Below are 15,250 nucleotides of genomic sequence, written 5' to 3'. Positions count from 1 at the left end.
AGGCTGACGAGTGTGTTCTTTAAATGTGTGTTTGTGTTGATGTTTTCTGATTGAACTGTTCATCATCAACCAGCAGACCCAGCTCATCAGGTGTGATCCTCTCAGGGTTGCAGCATCATCTTTCCTCCTGGGTTATGACAGGAAGGTTGATGGTCACATACAGCTAGGACTGTTTGATGTTTACAGTTGTTCAAACAGCATTCATTGTGTCATTAATAGGAGCAATAATTACCAACAGCTGCTGCATATTTGTGTCTGAATCATATCAACATCAGTCAGCTGTTACAGTGTGAGTGAACCTGTGGATACTCTGTGCTGATGTCCAAACACATCAGAGGTGGGGTCATCATCAGAGGTGGGACCGAGTCAGGAGAGCTGAGTCCAAAGTCCTTAACTTTTAATTCTGAGTCTTTGAATGCATGTGTGACAGAGCAAAGGTCTGTCAGTCATTGTACAGGATGAGGTGTAACATGAACACTCACTGTGACATCTGTACAGGAACTAAGCGGGAAAAAACCCGTGAAAGGAGCAGTGTCATGTGATAACTTCCTTCCTGAAAAACACAGACTGTCAGAGTCAGAGCGAGGTGTCATGATGCACTTGAGGCAGCTGAAGTTAACGCCTTTTTCTGTCTGGTTCGTCACAGTGTCCCTCCCTGTATGTAAATGAGCATGGTCCTGAGCAGCTCGGTGTAAATCAGTACAGGAAGTGATCAAGTTCTAAATTAAAGTCACATTCATGAACTTCACGGTTTATTTGTCGCCTCAAATGTTTTCAGAAACTCGTTTAACTGAATTATTTCAACGATATCAGAGAAAGTTTTTAACCGAGCCGCCATGTTTGTTCTGTTTGAAACTCCGCCCACAGTGAGAAACCAGCCAATCAGAAGAGACCTCTGTTTATTTAGACTGCACGAGGACTTGCAATCGCCCAAAAACTTTAAAGGAGTGAGCCGAGGACATTTCCCCCTGTGAACCATTCAATCAGGTTTGCTGTGAGTCGTGCAGCTAAAAAGGATTTCAGGATCCCAGCCTGAAGGTCAGACTCGGTGTGTTACTGTGGGTTAAGGTGATTCTCGTGAAGTGTCAGCAGTGAGTGAAGGTGTTGGTCAGCAGCTCCATCAGTCTGTAACAGCTAGGGGTGGGCGAATCGATCTAAATATCCATAGTATCGATACCAACGTTAGGATCAGTAATTACTCGATACTAGCGTGATGAGATCGATATTTCTCTGGAAGTTTCTCTTCATACCTTCAGCAACTTTACTCGTATTTACTCGCGGTGCAAACAGCGCTGCTCTCTCACTCTGCTCAGTGCGCAGGCGCTGAGTTATTTCACAGCGACAGACGAGGAAGAAGAAAAAGCGACAGGAAAGCGACCTGCGGCTGTGTAAACACAACTCATTTACACAAACATAAAGCAGCAGAGCCCAAAGACCTCGAGCTGCAGACCAGAGGGAGGAGGAAGAGGCAGATCTCCGAACATGAACCACAGACAGAGGTGACTGACAGATGCTTAACACTCATGAATATCCAGGTAGATGAGTTAAAGAAGTGAAAGTTCAGACTGAGTAATCACTCAGAATGACTGAACAGTCATCACATCACCAGCTGAAATAAATCTCGTTTTTCTCAAATTCCAAAATGTAATTATATAAGTTTATATAATGATATGTATTTCAGTGTGGTTAGTATAATTATTACCTGTAGAAGGATCTTTATTCTTCATATTTAGGCTACATGTGTTAGACTTTAATCAAATTACCTTCATTATGATATTTAACCTACATGATTCATAAACAGCCATGGCTGTCACAAGGAGCATCGCTGACATGATGGTGAAGTTGTCATTTCATTCAAGTTATACAGTTTTGCACTTTTGTTTCAGCTTGATTTACTTAACAAATGTTTATTGTGCATTATTATTCTGCTAATCATGATCAACTAATTAAAAGGCAAAAGAATAATCATTGTATGATCAGGATTGTTTTTTTTATTCCTTTGATCATCATCATTTAGCAGCCTCTCTTCACTTAAAGCCCACAGCACCATCACACACTGGACTGGGCAGCTTTATACTGTAAATGTAATTTAACTACACTCAGACTGAATGTGTCCCACAGCGCCACCTGCTGGCAGAGGTGTGTGTGTGCAGCAGTGCAGACTGTAAAAGCTGACACAGAGTGTGACTGTGAGTTTCAGTCAGACTGTAGATTGATGTTGTTGTAGCCGTACTGACTGAACCTGATGACTCTTCACCTCTGTGTCCTCTCACAGAGAGAAGATGATCCTGCTGCTCCTCATCCTCACCTCCTCAGCAGCAGCACTTGAAGTGAAGGAGACACAGAGCTCCTATCAGGCAGAGGAGAACCACAACATCACACTGGAGTGGACGTTCCCCACAGACACTCAGACTAAGACTGAGGACATTTATGTCAAATGTGGACATTTTACCAACCAGAAAGAATCAGTCCTGTATCTGGTCCATGCTGGTGTTGAGCTCTCAGAGTCTGTGGATGAAGGTTTTTCAGGAAGAGTCCAGAGTGACACAGACGCTCTCAGAGAAGGACGAATCAGACTTCATCTGTCCAGACTCAGGACTGAAGACTCTGGTCTGTATGTGTGTGATGTGAGGACAGCTTCTGGTTCTGGTTCTTCCAGCTGTGAGCTCACAGTCTCTGGTGAGTAAGTTAAAGCTGCTGTCTGCTGAGAACTGTCTGATTTCTGTTCTTCTAACTGTAACATATAATATTCTGTACAGACAGACAGCATCAGGTTCAATTCAAACAGTCCACATGTTCATTTAAACATCAACAAGTCTCAACTCACATTTTTGTCCTTTACAGCAGCTGCTGCTCAGACACACACTGACAGACCAGCTCTGAGTCCAGCTCTGAGTCCACCAGCAGACACAGGAGGACAATGGACAGGACTCATCATTGGACTGACAGCAGCAGGTCTCCTGGTTGTCTTTGTGGTTACAGTTTGTTTTCTTATGAGACACAGAAAGAGAAACTAACAGCAGAGTCACTGTGTAGTTCTTTGTCTCTGAGTGGTGGACTGACTCTGTCCACAGCTCTTCCAGAGGTCGGCCATGCTGTGTGTTGTTTCAGCTTTATTACAGACTGAGACAGATATGTTATTTATTGACAGAGTTACATTTGCTGATTGATGATCTGATCTGATGTTTATCTTGTAGCAGCCAAGTATTCACACTCTTTAACCCTTTGTTGTCTGAATGTTGACGTCCTCTATGTCTTATATGTAACAGCTCCTGCTGGAGTTACATTTTATTATGTCATGATATTCATGATGTGGGATAGGACTCTTCTTTGCCTCGGTACAAACTGATCTGATGCTGCCTGTCACATGGAGTTATGATGGATTGGATTTTACTGCACACAGTACAAGTTGTATTATATATGACTTCAGTCTTCACTTGCCAGGATTTTACTTGAATGTTTATTAATGTTTAGAATTTATTAGGTTTTATTTTTATGTTACGCTTACGACTTTACCTTATTTATATTTCTAACCTGTCTTTTGAATATACATGGAGCCCCTGGAATGAAAGCAATTTCCCCCTGGGATCAATAAAGTATTTCTGATCTGATCTGATCTGATGATCAGCTGTTTTTCAGCATTAAAATCATCAGTGTGTTCAAACTGTGTCTTCCTGTTTAATCTGACTTCCTGCTTCCATCTGTGTGCTGTAAAAAGTCACATTTAGCCTCAGATGTTCAAACTGTTCTGAATGATTGATATTTACACAGCTAGCAGCTACAGTTAGCATCACAGAGATGAGTTAGCTTGGATGTTAGCTGCTAAATGCTAAATGTAGCTGCTGTGTGGATATCTAATGTGCTACAACATATGAATTTGTCTCTGAGAGATGTTGCAGAGAAGAGTCCACAGAGACACATGAGGAGAGCTGCAGCTGAACTTTGGTCGTTGTCATGACGACGTGTTCCAGAGGGTCTCGTCTTCTGAGACGTCTTCTTCAGTTCAAATCAAACATGGACCATCAGAGTAACATGTAAGTAACAGAAGAAGAATGTCTGCTCCTGTTGCTGCTCCTGTGAGTCTAATGTGGAGTCCTCTCTGTGCTTTACAGGAAACATGATGATCATATCAAAGGACTCCTGCTGTGCAGCTCTGAGTCCTGTCTGTCCTCCTGTCTCTGCTGGGGGACGTCTGTAAAGGACAGAAATGTGAGGTGAGACTTGTTGAGCACAGAAACACATGTGATCAACAACAGTACAGTGACAGCACAGAGTGTGTGTTTGGTTCACATTCACACATCCTGACTGCAGTCATCTTGTTCTTCCACCAGGTGGCAGTCACACACAGTGTTTGATGCAGCAGGCTGAGCCCTGAATAAGTAAAGTCTACTCTGTCCTCACAGTGAAGACACACAGTGCAGCAGTGGACTCTTGGATGCTAACACATTAGCTGCTAACTGTGCTAATCTACTGTACACAGGGAATGAGTGTGAACAGGCTGAATGACACAGAGACTGTCAGGGGTCATGTGATCATCTGCTGTAGCTGTGTCTGCACCACTCTGGGATGACTGTGGGGTCACTTCACGTTCAGCACATGAACATGGTGTTACTGTCAGTCACAGGCTGCTGCTGCTCATCTGTTCATAAAGTGATGAAGCACTTCTACAGAAGGATGAAGCTCCACAGCAGCCTGCAGCCTCCACCCCAAGACCCCACAGCCTCCACAGTGTGAGGGTTTGTGTCACAGTGGCCCTTGGTTCCTCTGTAAAGCCTCACAGAGAACACGTCATGCTGATGATCATCTCCTTCTTCATCACCTCCTTTAGGCCGGAGCCGACCCTTTAAGGACCCTCTACACACAGAACAGGAGCTGGACCTGGACTTTCAGCTCCTGGAGAGCGTCAGTCTACAGCCTGTGAGGACCAGATTCACCTCTAGGGGCAATGGTGAGTTATCTGTGGTGTTAGTGCATGGACAGTTCTGTTTCTGTGTAATAATATTCTGCCTGTGTTTAAGAAGCTGATCAGAAACCTGAAGACCAAACCTGCTGATGTTTAACATCATCAAACTTACTTCATTTAGATATTGTCCACTTAACAGTGAGCATGTGCAGAGAAAACTGTCCATGAGGCTCTGACAGGTTTTAGTCACAGTGATTGACTGATGACAGATCAGAGCATTAAATGAACATCAAGCTTAAAGAAGCAGCATCAGATCAGTGCAAAGAGAAGCTCCTCCAACCATGACGGAGAGCCGCTGATGAGTTTCCACATGTTGGAGACACGTGGATATCAGCACAAAACAACCTCTGCTGGGCCCATGACTTCACTTTACTGTTCTCATAAGGTAATATGAATTAGAAATGTAAACTCCTCTTAAAAGAAATGAAGACTTCTACTGGTTCCTTCACTTTGCATGAAGTGAAGGTTGTAAATAATACAAACAGTCAAATGAAGACAGATGATATTTAACCCTTCAAATATTGCAGCTTGTCTTGAAACAGTCCTTCACACCCTAACCCCACACACACACACACACAGCGTTCATGTTCTTTAAATCTTGCCATTAAAGCAGGGCTCCGCTTCCTTGACTCACCATGTTCCAAAAATGACAAACTGAAGCTCGGCTCAATCCATTGTTTTATTTGGCTTCAATTTGATTCCACAAAATTAAATAAAGTTTATGTGAGGTCAAAGACCAGCCCCTAATTGCTTAGTCTGTGGCAATTACAATATCAAATTAAAGCTGCAAGCAGCGATCATCGGGCCCTCGCACTCCGCGCAACCCCCCCCCCGTCACGGCGTCACCCACTACCCCCACGAGCTGCGGTGATTTTGCCAGCGGTGGGAAAAAGCCGGCAGACAGAAGCAGAGACGTGACATTGCAACAAATCGGTCAATACATGTAAAAATTGTTAGTTTGCAGTAACCTCCTCTTTACAGTAGGTGGCGCTGTCCACAGATGTCCAGACATGGTCGGGGTCGGGTCTGTATCACATGTAAAAAATTTGAGGATTTTAGGAGCATCCGTGGTGGAGTTATATCATCTGCAGTACCCTATGTGTCCACTGGGTGGAGTCAGACACCATGAGAATAGTGGAGACCTGCCTGCATCAAACCTCAAAAAACATTGGATTCATACATGAAAATTGTCAAGAAGCAGTTACTGCCGCCACGGGCAGCCTGATACAGGGAACCAAACATCTGTGATCCTCATTTGGCTGTGAAATGACAGGGAAGGATTAAACGGTGTGAGAGAAGTGCATGTCAGTGTAGAACATGGCACTTCCTGTCTCCACCACAAGGGAGCGCCATGAGCGGCACAGATCATGATGACATGGAGACGTTCAGGGAGGGGCTCTGACCATGTGCAGAAAGTTTGAAGCCTTTTGGAGCAAGTATGTAGGAGAGAGAGCTGTTCGTGTATGAATGGCGAAGTGACGCCACAGCGGCCACGCCCTTTAACTTAGAGAAAAGCTTTTGATCAGCATGGTCTCTAGGTGACAGCGACCAAATATGAAGTCAATCGGTCGAAATCCCTAGGAGGAGTTCCTCCGCATACCAAAGGTGGAAATCAGTGAAATTTGACCGCTAAAATCAAAATGGCTGACTTCCTGTGTGGTCTGGATCAATGGTGCAAGAGACTTTTATGTGCCTCTGGACGTGTTCTGTGTGTGTGCCGATTATTGTCTTCCTACTCCAAAAAAACCCCTATGGAGAGGGGTATTTTAAAAACTCAAGGGGGCGCCATTGAGCCAATTTGCCCCGCCCACTTACGAGACCCGATCAGTTGGTAGGACACGCCCCCGTGAACGTGTGTATGAATTTTCATGATCATAGAAGGTCGTTAAGGTCATTAAAAACTCAAACGTAATCTCACGGCGAAGGATCGACAGTCGGCGCCCCGCCACACGGACACCATTGCGCGCAGCTTCACAGCCTTCATAGTTTCGCTTCACCAACTAGTTGGGAAGGTTCTAGAGGTGAAACGAAGTTGATGCTGTCAACTATGTAGGAGCAGTACACGTCAGACAGAGTAAAAAGAGGTCATTTCCTGTTACCAGCAGGGGGCACCACGAGTAAGGCAGGGTTTCAACATATGGAGGCGTTCAGGGCGGAGCCCTCATCATGCTCATAAAGTTTGAAGACGTTTGGATAAAGTATGCAGGTGTGAGAGCCGTTCAAAGTTACATGGCGAAATCATGAATCGTCGCCAGACTTTGGCGAGCCACAGAGGCCACGCCCTTTAAGTTAGAAGAAAGCTTTTGATAACTTTTGATCAGCAGGTCCTTTAGGTGACCTCCAGCAAATTTCAGGTCAATTGGGTGAAAGCTCTGGGAGGAGTTCGCTCACATACCAATGGTGTAAATCGCCATTTTCCATCCAAGATGGCGGACTTCCTGTTGGGTTAAGGTCATGGTGTCAAGAGACTTTTTGGTGCGTCTTGCTATGATAAACATGTGTACCGATTTTCGTGCACCTACTCCAAACTAAGCCAAATGCGAGGGGTGTTTTGAAAATTTCAAGGGGGAGCTGTAGAGCCATTTTGCCCCGCCCCTTTGCAGCGACCACAAAACATCAAATTTTTCGCCACCCCTGATGAGTGTGCAAAGTTTCGTGAGTTTTCGTCCATGGCAAAGGGGCGAAAAATGCAGTTAAACAGGCAGGCAAATAAGAATAACCACTCGGGCCTTCGCACCACTCGGTGCTCGGGCCCTAAAAATAGAGCCAATGCTAATACCTAAAACAATATTTCATTTTCATGATACCAAAATATAAGTCCATAAATCAAAGTCCATTCATGTCATCTCTTTTTTTCGGCCTCCAGAAGCAGGCATACTTTGTTGATAGGTCTTTGTAGCACGCTTGTTTTTGTTTTCACTAAGACACTGCGGACTAGTCCTTTACTTCCAGGTTGGGTCTTAAGAATTCATCCGAGCACCCAGGAATTCCTGGGAGCCATCTCATCCACAATGATGCCAAGGTCTCCAGGTAGGAAGTTTCTTTTGGTATTATTCCACTTGTTTCACTGTTGCATGATTGGGAGGTATTCTCTGACCCACCTTCTCCAAAATAGGTCTGCTATATACTGTACTTGTCTCCATCTTCTTCTAGAGTATATGTCCTCCCTCTTGAACAGTCCCGGTGGCATGACAGGATTCGTTTTTAGTAAAAGTAGATGGTTTGGTGTCAGAGGTTCCAAGTCATTTAAATGGTTACTGTGGTGATTGGTCTGTCGTTTAATATTGCTTCTACTTCGCATAATGCGGTTTGCAGGGCTTCATCATCCAGAACCTGTTCTTTTACCACAGAGCACAAAATCTTTTTTAGTGACTTAATAAGTCTTTCCCATACTCCTCCATGGTGAGCACCTGCTGCAGCATTAAATGTCCATTCAATTCCTTCTTGAAGCAATTTTTTTGTATTATGTCATGATTCAGCAGTGGCTCAGTGGTATAGCAGGGTTGTCCAGTAACCGGAAGGTTGGTGATGCAGGAGTTGGTGTCCAAACTACTCACCACTTCAAGATGGACTGCCCGACTTACTTACTAGACGAGTAAAGATTACTCCCCACCGCTTCACAGTTGTTCTGCCTTGTTTTATTTCAAAAGGGCCGAAACTGTCCATGCCAACTGAAGTGAAAGGTGGCAAATCTGGAGTCACACGATCCTGAGGGAGATCAGCCATTTTTTTGCTCTCCCACTTTAGATTGCATTCTTCTGCAAAAAAATGCAGTTTCTGATTATCTTATGTGCTGTGGAATTAGCAGAAGGCATCCAAAATGTTTGTCCTAATTTGGAAAGCATGTAGTTTCTTCCAGAATGACCTACTTCCTTATGTATGTGTCTTAGAATGATATTTGATATGTGGGGTTTTTTTCGACAATATCATAGGATTCTTAATGCCTGATGGCATAGCTGATTTGTTAATCCTTCCCCCAACTCTCAATATCCCGTGATCTAGGATTGGATCCATCTTCATAATGGGGTGGGAAGTATCGCTGCTGCTCATGTGCCACTATGGCTTTTTCAGCCTTTTCTATGTCATCCAGTCAGATTTGTACTGAGTGTCACATTTAGCTTCGCAACCCGTTCTTTTGTGCCTTTCCATTACACTGCCGTGCATCAAAAGGTGTCATCTTTTGTTTTCCAGCAATTTCTAAGAGAAGCTGTTTTAGCTTCAGCATCCATGTTATATGTTTGGACTGATGGATGTGATCATCTGAATTGATCTGATCCAACATGGAAGTTTTTATTATTATGAATCCATCATACAAACACAAAGTGTTTCTACACTCAGACCTCATGTGATAAACTAATGTTACAGCTATTATCAATGTTTCTGATAGAAAGACACAAACACAAGAGTCAGCTCATAAACACAATATTTACATGTTTACATTCAAACTGTATGAACAGCACTGTAACAATCATGGCTGTAACATTATGAGGACAACAATACTTCTTCTATTGTCCCAGCTGATGGATCGATCATTGATAACTAGCTGTGTGTGGATCAACAGTGTGCATTAAGGCTGTTCCATACTCCGCGAGACAAAGAGTGGAGAACGCGCTCCACGGGTGGTAAGAGATAAAAAAAAGGTCTTTTCCACACGGAGGTACCATACCATACCACACGTCTCGCGTACCATACGCGAGACGTGTGTGTGCAGTACTCCTCAAACGGCCCGCCCACTGCAGCGCACGTCAGACACCAAACAGGAACAACATCACACACAGCCCACCTCCAGTGTTTGTGAACAGAGGAAGGTACAGCAGCTGACATTATGGATTTTGCAGCTTTGTTAAAGGAGATGGACGAGGAGACGAACATGCGTAAAGAGGAAGAAGAAGAGGAGTTGTTGCTGCTATTCACGAAGATTGCGAAAGCCTTTATGACCACATTTGCACATCTACTGTGTTCCAATGTGCCTGCAATACTTCAAACTGTCCGGTGATGAGTTGTGAAAATGCATCATCAAAAGCAACAATGGCAAAGATTCAGTGTTTGTGCCTTTATGACCACATTTGCACATCTACTGTGTTCCAATGTTGCTAATCAAGCAAATTGTGTAGCCTACAGACATTGTTAATGAGCCTATTATGCCCGGGTATGTATGAGTATATAGAATGGTAATAACAGTCACCATATATGTGTGAATGGCTGTCTGGAGTTATTGGTGACAAATCACCCTGACTAGCCTTTCTTTCTTTTATTGCTCATCACCGGTATGGTCTTATAAAATGCAAAGATGCACTTTGGTACTGAAAACACACGTTTATTGATTAACAAAAAGGGGGGGGGGGGCATATACAGGGACACATGAATGATAAAATTCTAAATTGCAGCATTGTCTTGTTCGACCTCTTGCTCAGTTTCGTACATGAGGTTCTGCAACTGCCTCTTGAATTTTCTGAGCGCATGTGGTGGTAGTGTCCTCATAAAATCGGCAACTTGAAGCACATATCTGCCACAGGGGTCCGTCAACTGCTGTGCGGCGTCCCTCCTCATCTGTCCCGCCTGCAGCATCACTTTCATCACGTAGATTGACCGGTAAATCGAGAGCTTCGCTTTCCGGCTCAGCTCCTTCTTCACCACAACAGACCGGTACAGCGACCGCATTACTGCGGAAGCTGCACCGATCCGTCTGTCAATCACCCGCTCCATTTTTCCCTCACTCGTGAACGAGATCCCGAGATACACAAACTCCTCCACTTGGGGCAGGAGCTCTCCTCCCACCCAGAGAGGACAAACTACCTTTTTCCGGTCGAGAACCATGGCCTCAGACTTGGAGGTGCTGATTCGCATCCCAGCTGCTTCACACTCAGCTGCAAACCATCCCAGTGCACACTGGAGGTCCCGGCTCGATGAAGCCAACAGGACAATATCATCTGCAAAAAGCAGAGATGAAATCCTGTGGTTCCCGAACCAGATCCCCTCCGGTCCCTCGCTGCGCCTAGGTCCATGGCCCTGACCCCATACTCCCAGAGCACCTCCCACAAGATGCCGCGAGGGACACGGTCGAACGCCTTCTCCAAATCCAAAAAACACATGTGGACTGGTTGGGCGAACTCCCATGAACCCTCCAGCACCCTGCGGATGGTATAGAGCTGGTCCAGTGTTCCGCGGCCAGGAGGAAAACCACATTGCTCCTCCTGAATCCGAGGTTGGACTATAGGTCGAATTCTCCTCTCCAGTACCCTGGCATAGACTTTACCAGGGAGGCTGAGGAGTGTGATCCCCCTGTAGTTGGAACACACCCTCCGGTCCCCCTTTTTAAAAAGAGGGACCACCACCCCGGTCTGCCAGTCCAGCGGCACTGCCCCCGATTGCCACGCGATGTTGCAGAGGCGTGTCAGCCAAACCCCCTCAGTTTTTTATGGAAAAAAAACAAAAAACCTAAATAATTTCCATAAAATACATTCAATGTAGTATTTGATTACTACACTCAACAAAAATATAAACGCAACACTTTTGTTTTTGCTCCCATGTTTCATGAGATGGACTTGAAGATCTAAACTTCATTCCAGATACACAATATTACCATTCCTCTCAAACATTGTTCACAAATCTGTCTAAATGTGTGATAGTGAGCACTTCTGCTTTGCTGAGATAATCCATCCCACCTCACAGGTGTGCCACATCAAGATGCTGATCTGACATCATGATTAGTGCACAACTGCCCACAATAAAAGGCCACCCTGAAATGTGCATTTTGTTTCTGCTTTATTGGCGGTCTGGGGACTCAGAACCAGTCAGTATCTGGTGTGACCACCATTTGCCTCATGCAGTGCAACACATCTTCTTCGCATAGAGTTTATCAGATTGTCTATTGTGGCCTGTGGAATGTTGGTCCACTCCTCTTCAATGGCTGTGCGAAGTTGCTGGATATTAGTGGGAACTGGTGCACGCTGTCGTATACGCCGGTCAGCACATCCCATTTTCAGCTTCCAAGAATTGTGTACAGATCCTTGCAACATGGGGCCGTGCATTATCTTGCTGAAACATGAGGTGATGTTCATGGATGTATGGCACAACAATGGGCCTCAGGATCTCATCACGGTATCTCTGTGCATTCAAAATGCCATCAATAAAATGCACCTGTGTTCTTCGTCCATAACAGATGCCTGCCCATACCATGACCCCACCACCACCATGGGCCACTCGATCCACAACATTGACATCAGCAAAGCGCTCACCCACACGACGCCACACACGCTGTCTGCCATCTGCCCTGAACAATGTAAACCGAGATTCATCCGTGAAGAGAACACCTCTCCAACGTGCTAGACGCCATCGAATGTGAGCATTTGCCCACTCAAGTCTGTTACGGCGACGATCTGGAGTCAGGTTAAGACCCCGATGAGGACGACGAGCATGCAGTTGAGCTTCCCTGAGACGGTTTCTGACAGTTTGTGCAGAAATTGTTTGGTTATGCAAACCAATTGTTTCAGCAGCTGTCTGAGTGGCTGGTCTCAGACGATCTCGGAGGTGAACCTGCTGGATGTGGAGGTCCTGGGCTGGTGTGGTTACTCGTGGTCTGCGGTTGTGAGGCCGGTTGGATGTACTGCCATATTCTCTGAAACGCCTTTGGAGACGGCTTATGGTGGAGAAATGAACATTCAATGCACGAGCAACAGATCTGGTTGACATTCCTGCTGTCAGCATGCCAATTGCACGCTCCCTCAATGCTTGTGGCATCTGTGGCATTTTGCTGTGAGACAAAACTGCACATTTCAGGGTGGCCTTTTATTGTGGGCAGTTTGAGGTACACCTGTGCACTAATCATGATTCAGATCAGCATCTTGATGTGGCACACCTGTGAGGTGGGATGGATTATCTCAGCAAAGCAGAAGTGCTCACTATCACACATTTAGACAGATTTGTGAACAATGTTTGAGAGGAATGGTAATATTGTGTATCTGGAATGAAGTTTAGATCTTCAAGTCCATCTCATGAAACATGGGAGCAAAAACAAAAGTGTTGCGTTTATATTTTTGTTGAGTGTATTATACCAAGAGCCTGTGATGTGTCAATGATTGACAGTAACACTGATTTTGATGTCATTGTTATTTTTATTTGCAGTGGCGTTTTATAACAAAACTCACACTCATGATCCTCTGGACAAAATATGTACCCACCTTAAAAACTGCAGTAAAAATATGATATATTAATATTTTTTCACACTTTAAATAACTCAGTCTTTTAATGCTACTTCAGCCTGAAATATACATATCAAATATTAATTATATTTTCAGGATTTTAAAGAAGACCTCAGTGACCATGAAGAGGAACAAACATGTCTGCAGACTGTGAGTATCACAGCTGCTGCTGTTTGACTGATGATCCATGAGGAGACATGACAGCATGAGGACAGCTTCAACAGACATGTGTCAATGTTTCTGATCACAGTGCACCCACTGATCCTCAGACAGATGAACCATCAGAGGAAGAGGAGGAAGAGGAGGTCTGCACACCACTCCCAGCTTAGATGATGAAGATGGAGGAGCAGAGTCTGCAGGTCTGATCACTGTAGGACTCTGTACAAGAAGATTTAATGGCTGACCTTCTTGGAGAGGAGTCCTGTTAGTGCTGCTGGGTTGTCTCTTTGATAAACGACGCATCGGATTGGAAGAGTTTTTTATGACAAAATAAAGTGAAACCACAATCTGGGATGCTATTGATACTGCTACTAATACTGCTATTAGAGCTGTCCATCCTCCTGGGTCTGCTGCTGGACTCAGAGCTGGTCTGTCAGGGTGTGTCTGAGCAGCAGCTGCTGTAAAGGACAAAAATGTGAGTTGAGACTTGTTGATGTTTAAATGAACATGTGGACTGTTTGAATTGAACCTGATGCTGTCTGTCTGTACAGAATATTATATGTTACAGTTAGAAGAACAGAAATCAGACAGTTCTCAGCAGACAGCAGCTTTAACTTACTCACCAGAGACTGTGAGCTCACAGCTGGAAGAACCAGAACCAGAAGCTGTCCTCACATCACACACATACAGACCAGAGTCTTCAGTCCTGAGTCTGGACAGATGAAGTCTGATTCGTCCTTCTCTGAGGGCATCTGTGTCACTCTGGACTCTTCCTGAAAAACCTTCATCCACAGACTCTGAGAGCTCAACACCAGCAAGGACCACATACAGGACTGATCCTTTCTGGCTGGTTAAATGATCACAGAGGACATAAATGTCCTCAGTCTTAGTCTGAGTGTCTGTGTTGAACGTCCACTCCAGTGTGATGTTGTGGTTCTCCTCTGCCTGATAGGAGCTCTGTGTCTCCTTCACTTCAAGTGCTGCTGCTGAGGAGGTGAGGATGAGGAGCAGCAGGATCATCTTCTCTCTGTGAGAGGACACAGAGGTGAAGAGTCATCAGGTTCAGTTCAGTTTTTTTTAATAAAACTTGATTTGTTGTTTTACTGTTACACAACAACACACACACCTAAACCTGAGAGTGTTGTTTGTTGACACACTGTCACTTGTTGCTGGGTAAAAACATCCCTCTGTATGTATCAGAGAGGAAGACGTGACTTCTTGCAGCTGATCAGAAGGACAAAGAGGGAGCACAGCACCTGTCTGTCTGACCGCTCTACTCACAGACCTGGACAGTGTTTCTGCATTTACAGTGACGAGTGCTGCTGTTGTTAACTTGTATCTGATCTACAGCACTCTGCTGCTGGTGGGTGTGACAGACAGCAAACAGGCGGAGCAGGACACAGAGACAGGGACCACCTCCTGCACTCTGCTCCACCCTTCGTGGGTGTTTCCTTTTTGTCACGAGCAGAGTGAAGGCAAAAATAAAACAACAACAGAAGAGTCCAACAAGTCTCCATCAGTGTGTGTGTCCCTCCTTCACACAGACTGAATGTGTCCACATGTGTCTCTTGGGTCCATGTTGTCCCTCCTGTCATGTCTTTGTTCCATCAACATGTGTTTGTTTGAGCTGCTCATTCTCATCTGTACAAACAAACACCTTGTTTTTACACTTTACACAAACTTACACACACACACACTAACACAACAACAACACACTGGCTCTTACCTTTTCAGCAGCTGACAGGAAGCCCTTCTGTAACCACAGTTCCAACCAGTCTGCACAACACAGCAGTGCACACACACATATATATGTACATATACACACTCAGCACTGATCACTGTGTCCCGTCCACTGAACACTTCTCCTCTGTGTTCTGTTTTTAGGAACTTTGGTTTCATGTTCGTCTTCCTGATCTTTCAAATGAAC

At 44.8% G+C, this 15,250-nt stretch overlaps 1 long non-coding RNA gene across 1 annotated transcript; it reads right to left on the bottom strand.

The window, feature by feature from the left end:
- Positions 1-13,057: 13,057 nt before the first annotated feature.
- Positions 13,058-14,005, bottom strand: LOC114435294 (uncharacterized). Its single transcript, XR_003670572.1, has 2 exons — positions 13,947-14,005; positions 13,058-13,781 (listed from the first exon to the last, which is right to left on the bottom strand). It is a non-coding gene; the product is annotated as an uncharacterized LOC114435294 (long non-coding RNA).
- Between the last annotated feature and the right edge of the window lie 1,245 nt (positions 14,006-15,250).

The sequence above is a fragment of the Parambassis ranga genome, chromosome 5 (assembly GCF_900634625.1).
Source record: "Parambassis ranga chromosome 5, fParRan2.1, whole genome shotgun sequence".
In the NCBI taxonomy this organism is placed as follows: Eukaryota; Metazoa; Chordata; class Actinopteri; family Ambassidae; genus Parambassis; species Parambassis ranga.
The sequence above is the reverse complement of the archived record's forward strand: the minus strand, read 5'-3'. Positions and strand labels throughout refer to the sequence as shown.